The sequence below is a fragment of the Camellia sinensis genome, chromosome 9, assembly GCF_055761805.1.
Source record: "Camellia sinensis isolate YWXY chromosome 9, ASM5576180v1, whole genome shotgun sequence".
NCBI lineage: Eukaryota > Viridiplantae > Streptophyta > Magnoliopsida > Ericales > Theaceae > Camellia > Camellia sinensis.
In genome coordinates, this window is record NC_138969.1 from 77,697,609 (window position 1) to 77,706,944 (window position 9,336).

Genomic DNA, 9,336 nt, shown 5'->3' on the forward strand with positions numbered 1-9,336 from the left:
CTCGATGACCCAGAGCATGAGGTTTTTGAAACTCTGCTCTTTTAACTTTCAGCGCCTTGTTATCACACCACAAACCATCAGCCTTCTTAATCGCCATCTCTGCTGCCACCTCGCAATTGTATCACACAAAGCCAAATCTGGAACCTAAAACTCTTCTCCTCTTCCCTGGTATGAACGCATCCTTGACCACACCAAACTTTCTAAAAAGACTGAATAATCCTTTAGCATCCATGGACTCAGGGATGTTGTCCACAAAAATGGTAATCACCTCTGTCTTCTTGCAATAACCATCTTGATTTCCTACCACCCTCAATAATATAAGACCTACTTTTTTACTACATTATTATTGGTGAATTTGTGAATCTAAAATATGAGTTTCTAGTATTACTTTTATTCAAATTATTGAGATAATACTCATAATGGACCTCACAGACCCAAATATATGGTTCTTATAAAAATGTAGAGCTTAAATTAATAAAATTAAACTTAAAGGTTTAAAGTGTAGTATTTGGAATGTGTGATAATAAAAATAAATAAATAAAAAATCCACAGTTAAAGTTGTGAGGCATGGCTCACATGTAATGAGAAAATAACTTTCTCAGTTCATATATATAGTCTCCATTCTTGCAGTGTTTATAGCAAAGAAAAATATAGACACAAGCATGGAGATGAAGGTTGAGATATTAGCTAGAGAAATCATCAAGCCATCTTCTCCCACTCCCAATCAATTTAGAATTTACAAGCTCTGTTCTAGGGATCAATACTCTCCCCATCATTACATCCTAGCTGTTTTCTTCAATGCCAACCCTACTCGTGATGTGAATCACGAAGAGATGGTTAGCATAAGATCCCAACGCTTAAAGGAAACTCTCTCTGAAACCCTCACTCGCTTCTACCCACTTGCCGGAAGACTGAGAGACAATCTCTTTATCGATTGTAACGACGAGGGTGTTGATTATTTGGAAGCTCGAGTCACTGACTGTCCTCTCTCAGACATTCTTGAACAACCGAAAGTCGAAGAAATGTACCGTTTATTTGAACCCAACCCCGAAGACTTTAACAAGAACCCTCTGTTGTTCGTTCAACTTAACTTCTTTCCATGCGGTGGAATGGCACTTTGTGTGCGTATGTCTCACAAGATCGCCGATGGAGTCGCGTATGCTGCCTTCGTTAAGGCCTGGTTTGACATCGCCCTCGGGTCATCTGCGACTATTGTTCCAGATTTCATTTCTGCATCGTCTCACTTTCCACCGAGAGAGGACTGCCGGTGTTGTCAATGATGTTGGTGCAGATGACCGAGAAGATTGTCACAAAAAGGTTTGTGATCGACGCGTTGAAAGTTGCTACCCTCAAGGCCAAAGCGACCAGCATGGGCGTGCCGCAACCTACCCGCGTAGAGGCTATCACTGCAGCCCTCTTGAAATGCGTAGTGACTGCCTCCCGATCATATGCCCTTGGACTTGAAACTAACGCTTCAAGTCCAGAGGCATATGCATTGATAGGGGTTGTCAACATACACACAAGGCTTGAGCCACCCTTACCAAAATATTCTTTTGGAAATATAACTGGATTGTTGTGGGCAATGATCGAAGACGGTGGTGCGGAAACAGACTTGCCAGGCTTTGTTTATCAGCTGAGGAAAAGTGTTCAACAGTCCACTGATAACAATTTCACCGCTGAAAAGACAAAATCATTGAGACTCAAGGGAGACACTATAAAGGTGTATCGCCATTGCAGTTGGTGTAGGTTTGGTCGATACGAACTTGATTTCGGGTGGTGGAGGCCAACATATACGAATGCTGTTTTATTTGGTGGCCCAATTGGAATTGGATTATGTTGGACAATCTTCACTGTATTTAAAATAATTAATTCTGTTGCGTACTTAACAACAACTAGAATATAAAAAAAATAAAGGAAATGAGAGAATTTGTTTGATTACAAAAATCAAATTGATTAATTCTTGAATAATAATTTGATCAAGTCCAGTGTTTGACACTGTGTCCTTAAGACAGATTCGTCATCTCCACGGTGCTTTCAGAATATGGACGTCTATCTCCCAGGATAAAATGATCAACTACAAACAATAGCAGCACTACAAATTGTTTGCCTTATGAACACACTAAGTGTTTACACTCTTTCTTACAAAAATTAAATGCAGCAAAATGAAGAATAAAATTTGCAGAGGTGAAGTACGAATTTTCTGAATGTATAAACATCAAATGAGGGCTGTCCTATTTATAGATGGATTGGTGGCTGCAGGTTTAGAATTAAACAGGTGCAAACCTGTTTGAACAGGTATGAAATCTGTTTTGTTTTGAATTTAAACAGATTTGAATCTGTTGGGTTCACAATTCAAACAGATAAAAACGGGAAGGGCCTTGTTTGGGTGTACAGTAAAATCGGACCAGTTTATTTCCGAAATTAATTTGAATTCTGGATTTTATTTTACCAAAAAATAAAATTAAATTCAAATATTTTTGACCCAAAAAGATAGGCATTGGGCCGGACAAGCCCAACCCAACCTCACACCACGCACTCGCGCCTAAGCCTAGGCCCAACCCAGCCTGCCCTACTGACCGAATGGACGGCGGCGGCGCGCGCACGCGTGTGTGGTGATTTTTGGGTCCAATGGGTCTAGCCCATTTTGCCCATAACCTCCCTCTCTAAAACACTTGGGTACCCCTCGGGGCACACCCCAACTTCCAATCCCATGCCTCATAAACCCATTCAAAACTTTCCACCAAATCAATGTGGGACAAGCCTTATTCAAATTTGTAAGGATTTTCCACCAAAACTTCATTTCCATGGAGCATACTTTGGCTTCAATTTTCCATTCACTCGGTAATGGTTTTGAGCAACCAAATATACCACGTGAATCACAATGCGGCATAGAACGCGTTACCACTTTGACCCGCCAAATTTGACGCTCGGGTCCCACCAAAATAATAGACCAAAGTTAGGAAAAAATTCTGGTTTTACCCAGAATTTTCCAACCATTTCCAACAATCCCCTACATGAATAGAATTTGATGACAATGGAAATGCAACAATATGCAGACTTTATCAAAATAGTATAAGTCGAAATAATCTTGCATCAGGATAGGTAGCTTTTGGCCTTGAACCTTCCCTAGTGATAACCTATCGGACTTACTAGCTAACCAATGGACGCGATGCCTTGAATTGTTCAGCCGCTTGTGTAAGCCAAGGCAGTAGATTTCACACAAAATATCTTCTAACACATCGTGGTTCTCACTGTTGTGTTTATTTTGGCCTTGAACGCTCCTGGTTTTCATGAGTGTTTCTAGAGAATTTAGCCTTTTGCATTCTCATAGAACTGGCCCCAGTTCGACACTCATATAGGTGATTCTTATTATGAGTATCTCCTTATACTCGTCTTGATTTTATGCCTCAATCAAGATATAAGTAATCATTAAAAGCAAAGCTTATCCTTATACCCCTGCATACAACAAATGTTACAAATATCACTCTCACCATAGGAATGTGTAAAGAATTTTAATCCCTTGGTGATTTCTGGTGAGCCATACATACCTTACTTGTCCCTTTGAACTTAGTTCTTAGGATCTCCAGTCATATAAGTAGCGTTACCATTATGATGACTCTTATGTAATAGGCTTTAATCCCATCCCCTTTGATGAACTATACACTAGCTCTTTTGTCAAACCTTTTGTTAACGGATCCGCAATATTCTCTTTAGATTTTATATAATCTATTGAGATTATTCCATTTGAAAACAATTGCCTTACGGTATTATGTTGACGACGAATATGTTGTGACTTACTGTTATACATGTGATTCTGTGCCCTGCCTATTACAGATTGACTATCATAATGAATACAAATAACTGGCATAGGTTTTGGCCACATTGGAATGTCTTCTAAAAAGTGACGAAGCCATTTTGTTTCTTCTCTTGCTTTGTCTAAAGCAATGAACTCGGATTCCATTATGGATCGTGCGATGCAAGTTTGTTTCGTGGATTTCCAAGAACCAGCAGCGCCTCCTAGAGTAAAGACATATCCACTAGTGGATTTTGAATCTTTAGTATCCGATATCCAATTTGCATCACAATAACCTTCAAGTACTGCTAGATATCGAGTAAAGTTCAAACCATGATCACGGGTGAATCTTAGATATCTAAGAACCCGAATGATTGCCTTCCAATGGTCTTCTTCGGGGTTACTAGTGTACCTACTCAATTTACTGATAGCATAAGCTATATCAGGACGAGTACAATTCATTAGGTACATTAGGCTTCCAATGATTTGGGAGTATTTTAACTGAGACACCGCATCACCTTTATTTTTTGATAAATAAAGATCGACGTCTACAGGTGTTCTAGCTAAATTCATATCATCCTTGATAAATTTACCAAGAATTTTTTCAATATAATGTGATTGAGATAATGCATATTCGTCAGATGTTTTAGTAATTTTCATTCCTAATATAACATCTGCGACCCCCATATCTTTCATATCAAATCTTTTGTTAAGCATTTGCTTAGTTAATTTGATCATGTTTTGACTACTTCCAATGATAAGCATGTCATCCACATAAAGACAAACTATGACATATCCTTGGTCAGTGTTTTTAACAGAGACGCATTTGTCACATTTATTTATCTTAAACCCATTAGTAAACATTGCATGATCAAATTTTTCACGCCATTACTTAGGTGCTTGTTTTAATCCATAAAGTGATTTTACAAGCCGACAAACTTTCTTTTCTTGCCCCGACACTACAAACCCTTTGGGTTGCTCCATATAGATCTCTTCATTTAGATCACCATTTAAGAAAACTGTATTAACATCCATTTGATGTATTTCTAAATTAAACAACGCTGCTATAGAAATAAGCATGCGAATGAATGTTATTCTTGTCACAGGAGAATATGTGTCAAAATAGTCCAGACTTTCCTTTTGTTTGTAACCTTTTACTACAAGTCTTGTTTTATACTTGTCTATTGAACCATCTGCTTTCATTTTTCTCTTAAATATCCACTTATATCCAAGAGGTTTAGAACCTAGTGAAAGATCCACCAATCCCTAAGTATGATTTTGCATAATGGATTTAATTTCATTATTAATAGCCTCTCTCCGCAAAAGAGAGCTTCAGGACTTGTCATTGCTGTCTTAAAGCTTTGAGGTTCATTTTCTAACAGGTATGTCAGAAAATCTGGACCAAAGGATTTTGATGTTCTCACTTTCTTACTTCTTCTTGGTTCATCATCAGTTAAATCCTGTTGGTCGAGACCATTACTAGTGTCTTGTGTTTGATTGTCATTAGTCTCTTAACTTTGTGTACAATCATAAGTTCTTTTTTGTGAACTTAATTCCTGTCCTTTCTTGTAAGGAAAGACATGTTCAAAAAACACAACATTCCTTGATTCTATAATAGTGTTCACATTTATATCAGGTATTTCTGATTTATAAGTCAGAAACCGATATGCACTACTATTCTGAGCATAACCAATAAACACACAATCTATTATTTTTCGTCCAATCTTAGTCTTTTTAAGAATAGGAACTTCAACTTTTGCCAAACACCCCCACATTTTTAAGTATTTGTAGGAAGGTGGTCGACTTTTCCACAATTCATAAGGAGTGCTGTTGGTTTTCTTGTGGGGTATTTTGTTAAGAACATAATTAGCAGACAATATTGCTTCCCCCCACAAGTTTTGTGGTAAGCCTGAACTTAGTAACATGGCATTCATCATTTCTTTAAGGGTTTTATTCTTCCTTTCAGCAATTCCATTTTGTTGAGGAGAATAGGGTGCTGTTGTTTGGTGAATAATGCCATGTTGTGCATGAAATTCATTTAATGGTGCACCATATTCACCACCCTTATCACTTCTAACAATTTTAATGGTTTTACCAAGTTGATTTTCAACTTCTGTTTTGTAGAGTTTAAACATTTCTAAGGCTTTATCTTTACATCTAAGTAAATAAACATAACAATATCTTGTGCAATCATCGATAAATGTTATGAAATACTTTTTTCCTCCTCTAGTTTGAATAAATTTAAGATCACATACATCTGTATGAATTAATTCTAGAGGTTCGATTTTCCTTTCAACCAATTTAAATGGAACCTTAGTTAGTTTCGCTTCTACACAAATTTCACATTTATGATTATGATTAATTTCAAACTTTGGTATATAATCTAAACCAATTAATCTACGCAAAGCATCAAAATTCACATATCCTAATCTACCATGCCATAAATTCGACTCAAGAATATAAGCAAAAGATGTGTTATTCTTATTCATAGCAACTTTTGGTACAACTGTCATTACATTTAGTTTGAAGAGACCATCACTCATGTATCCCTTGCCAACATACATGCCACTCTTTGTTAATACAAATTTATCAGACTCAAAGACAAGCCTAAGACCATTTTTACTTAACAAAGAACCAGATACTAAATTCTTCCGGATGTCAGGTACATACAGTACGTTGTTGAGGGTCAGTTCTTTTCCTGATGTCAACTTCAAGATCACTTTTCCTTGTCCAGCCACAGTAGAAGTAGAAGAATTTCCCATGAAAAGTTGTTCACCATTTGCAGCCTTATTGGAGGTAGTGAACATCTTCTTGTTCGCACATATGTGATGAGTTGCTCCTGTGTCAACCCACCACTCTTTGGGATTTCCAAACAAGTTAGTCTCAGACACCACAGCAGAGAGGTTATGTCATTTACCCCGTCAGAGATGTAATCTAGTTCAGTTACATTGGCTTGATTGGTAGTCTTCTTGCTTGTACTTCCATGATCCTTCTTAGGGCGGCGGCAGCCAGAAGCTCGATGTCTAGTTTTGCCACAGTTATAGCATTTTCCTTTGAACTTCTTGTTGCTATTGCCTTGTTTAGAACCATCTCTAGTAAACTTCCTCTTTTTGTTATGTGGTTTATGAACTTATTCAACCACATTAGCCTTGGACTCAATGGGATTTTTCCCATTCCTCTTTTCAGCATTTCGGTTATCTTCCTCAATTCTTAATCTTACAATCAATTCATCTATGGTCATCTCTTTGCGTTTATGTTTTAAATAATTTTTGAAATCTTTCCAAGCCGGTGGTAACTTTTCCACTAAAGTAGCGACTTGGAAAGACTCGCTCAGAGACATACCCTCAGAATGAATATCATGTAAAATTAATTGAAAACTTTGAACTTGAGAAATTATCGTTTGGGAGTCTACCATAACAAAGTCTAGAAATATACTGACGGCAAATTTCTTTGTGTCGGCATCCTCTGTCTTGTATTTCTTCTCCAAAGAATCCCACAATCCTTTTGCTGACTTCAAAGGACTGTAAACATTATACAGCATGTTGTCAAGGCCATTGACGATGTAGTTTCTGCACAGGAAATCTGAATGTTTCTAAGCATCTACAGCGGCAATAACTTGTCAATCACTTTCACCCACTTTAAGTGCTGGAGCCTCTTCATGGAGAAACCGGGCCAAATTAAGAGTTGTAAGATAGAACAACATCTTCTGCTGCCATCTCTTAAACTCAGTACCGTTAAATTTTTTCGGTTTTTCTCCATGATTTATTGGTAAATGAACATGGTTTTGGATAGGGATCAGTGTTGGTATAACAATCGGAGTACCACTACCAGTTGCAGTTTCAGTTGCAGCAGCCATAATCTCTAATTACAAAAATCAGAAAAAATTAAATCAAAAATTAATTTTCTAGTTACTAAAACCAGAAAATAAATTATAACATAAAATAATTTTATTTTCCTTGTTACTAAAACTAGAAAAATAAAATATCACAATAATTTTCTGTAATACAAATTAATAATCTACAATTGTTAATGACACCAGTATATTACTACTAGTTGTCAAAGAAAAGAGACAGTATATTACTACTATCTGTCAAATAGCATAAACCACTATTTATTTTTCCAACCAGAATATGTCTTTATGAAATCACAGAAAATTAAATACAATGAAAATACCACAAAGCAGAGTCTGTCTTAAGATTGTTAAACTATCTTCACTGTATTTAAAATAATTAATTCTGTTGTGTACTTAACAACAACTAGAATATAAAAGAAATAAAGGAAATGAGAGAATTTGTTTGATTACAAAAATCAAATCGATTAATTCTTGAATAATAATTTGATCAAGTCCAGTGTTTGACACTGTGTCCTTAAGACAGATTCGTCCTCTCCACGGTGCTTTCAGAATGTGGACGTCTATCTCCCAGGATAAAATGATCAACTACAAACAATAGCAGCACTACAAATTGTTTGCCTTACGAACACACTAAGTGTTCACACTCTTTCTTACAAAAATTAAATGCAGCAAAATGAAGAATAAATTTGCAGAGGTGAAGTACGAATTTTCTGAATGTATAAACATCAAATGAGGGCTGTCCTATTTATAGATGGATTGGTGGTTGCAGGTTTTGAATTAACAGGTGCAAACCTGTTTGAACAGGTATGAAACCTGTTTGGTTTTGAATTTAAACAGATTTGAATATGTTGGGTTCACAATTCAAACAGATAAAAACGGGAAGGGCCTTGTTTGGGTGTACAGTAAAACCGGACCAGTTTATTTTCGAAATTAATTTGAATTATGGATTTTATTTTACCAAAAAATAAAATTAAATTCAAATGTTTTTGATGCAAAAAGATAGGTATTGGGCCAGACAAGCCTAACCCAACCTCACACAACGCACTTATACCCAAGCCCAGCCTGCCTGCCCGGCTGGACAGACGGCAGCGGCGGCGTGCGTGTGTGGTGATTTTTGGGTCCAATGGGTCTAGCCCATTTTGCCCATAATCTTCCTCTCTAAAACACTTGGGTATCCCTTGGGGCACACCCCAACTTCCAATCCCATGCCTTATAAACCCATTCAAAACTTCCCACCAAATCAATGTGGGACAAGCCTTATTCAAACCTTTAAGGATTTTCCATCAAAACTCCATTTCCATAGAACATACTTTGGCTTCAATTTCCCATTCACTCGGTAATGGTTTGAGCAACCAAATGTACCACGTGAATCACAACGCGGCATAGAACGCGTTACCACTTTGACCCACCAAGTTTGACGCTTGGATCCCACCTAAATAATAGACCAAAATTAAGAAAAAATTCTGATTTTACCCTGAATTTTCCAACCATTTCCAACAGATTATTGGATGGAATAAGAGTGTGGATGACTTTGTTGAAAGAAGACATGTCCTTGTTTGAAAGTGACCAAGAGTTGCTAGCTTTTGCCTTGCCGAACCCAAGTGCACTCGAAAATTGATCAATTAATATTAGTAATAATAATAATGTTATGATGATAAAAGTTATTAAGAATAAAGTCTTGTAAGTTGTT

The 9,336-nt window shown here is 36.9% G+C and overlaps 1 pseudogene; it reads left to right on the top strand.

Annotated features, from left to right (window-relative positions):
* The first annotated feature begins 662 nt into the window (after nucleotides 1-662).
* On the top strand, nucleotides 663-1,280 carry LOC114303103 (akuammiline synthase 2 pseudogene; annotated as a pseudogene).
* The last annotated feature ends 8,056 nt before the right edge of the window (nucleotides 1,281-9,336 follow it).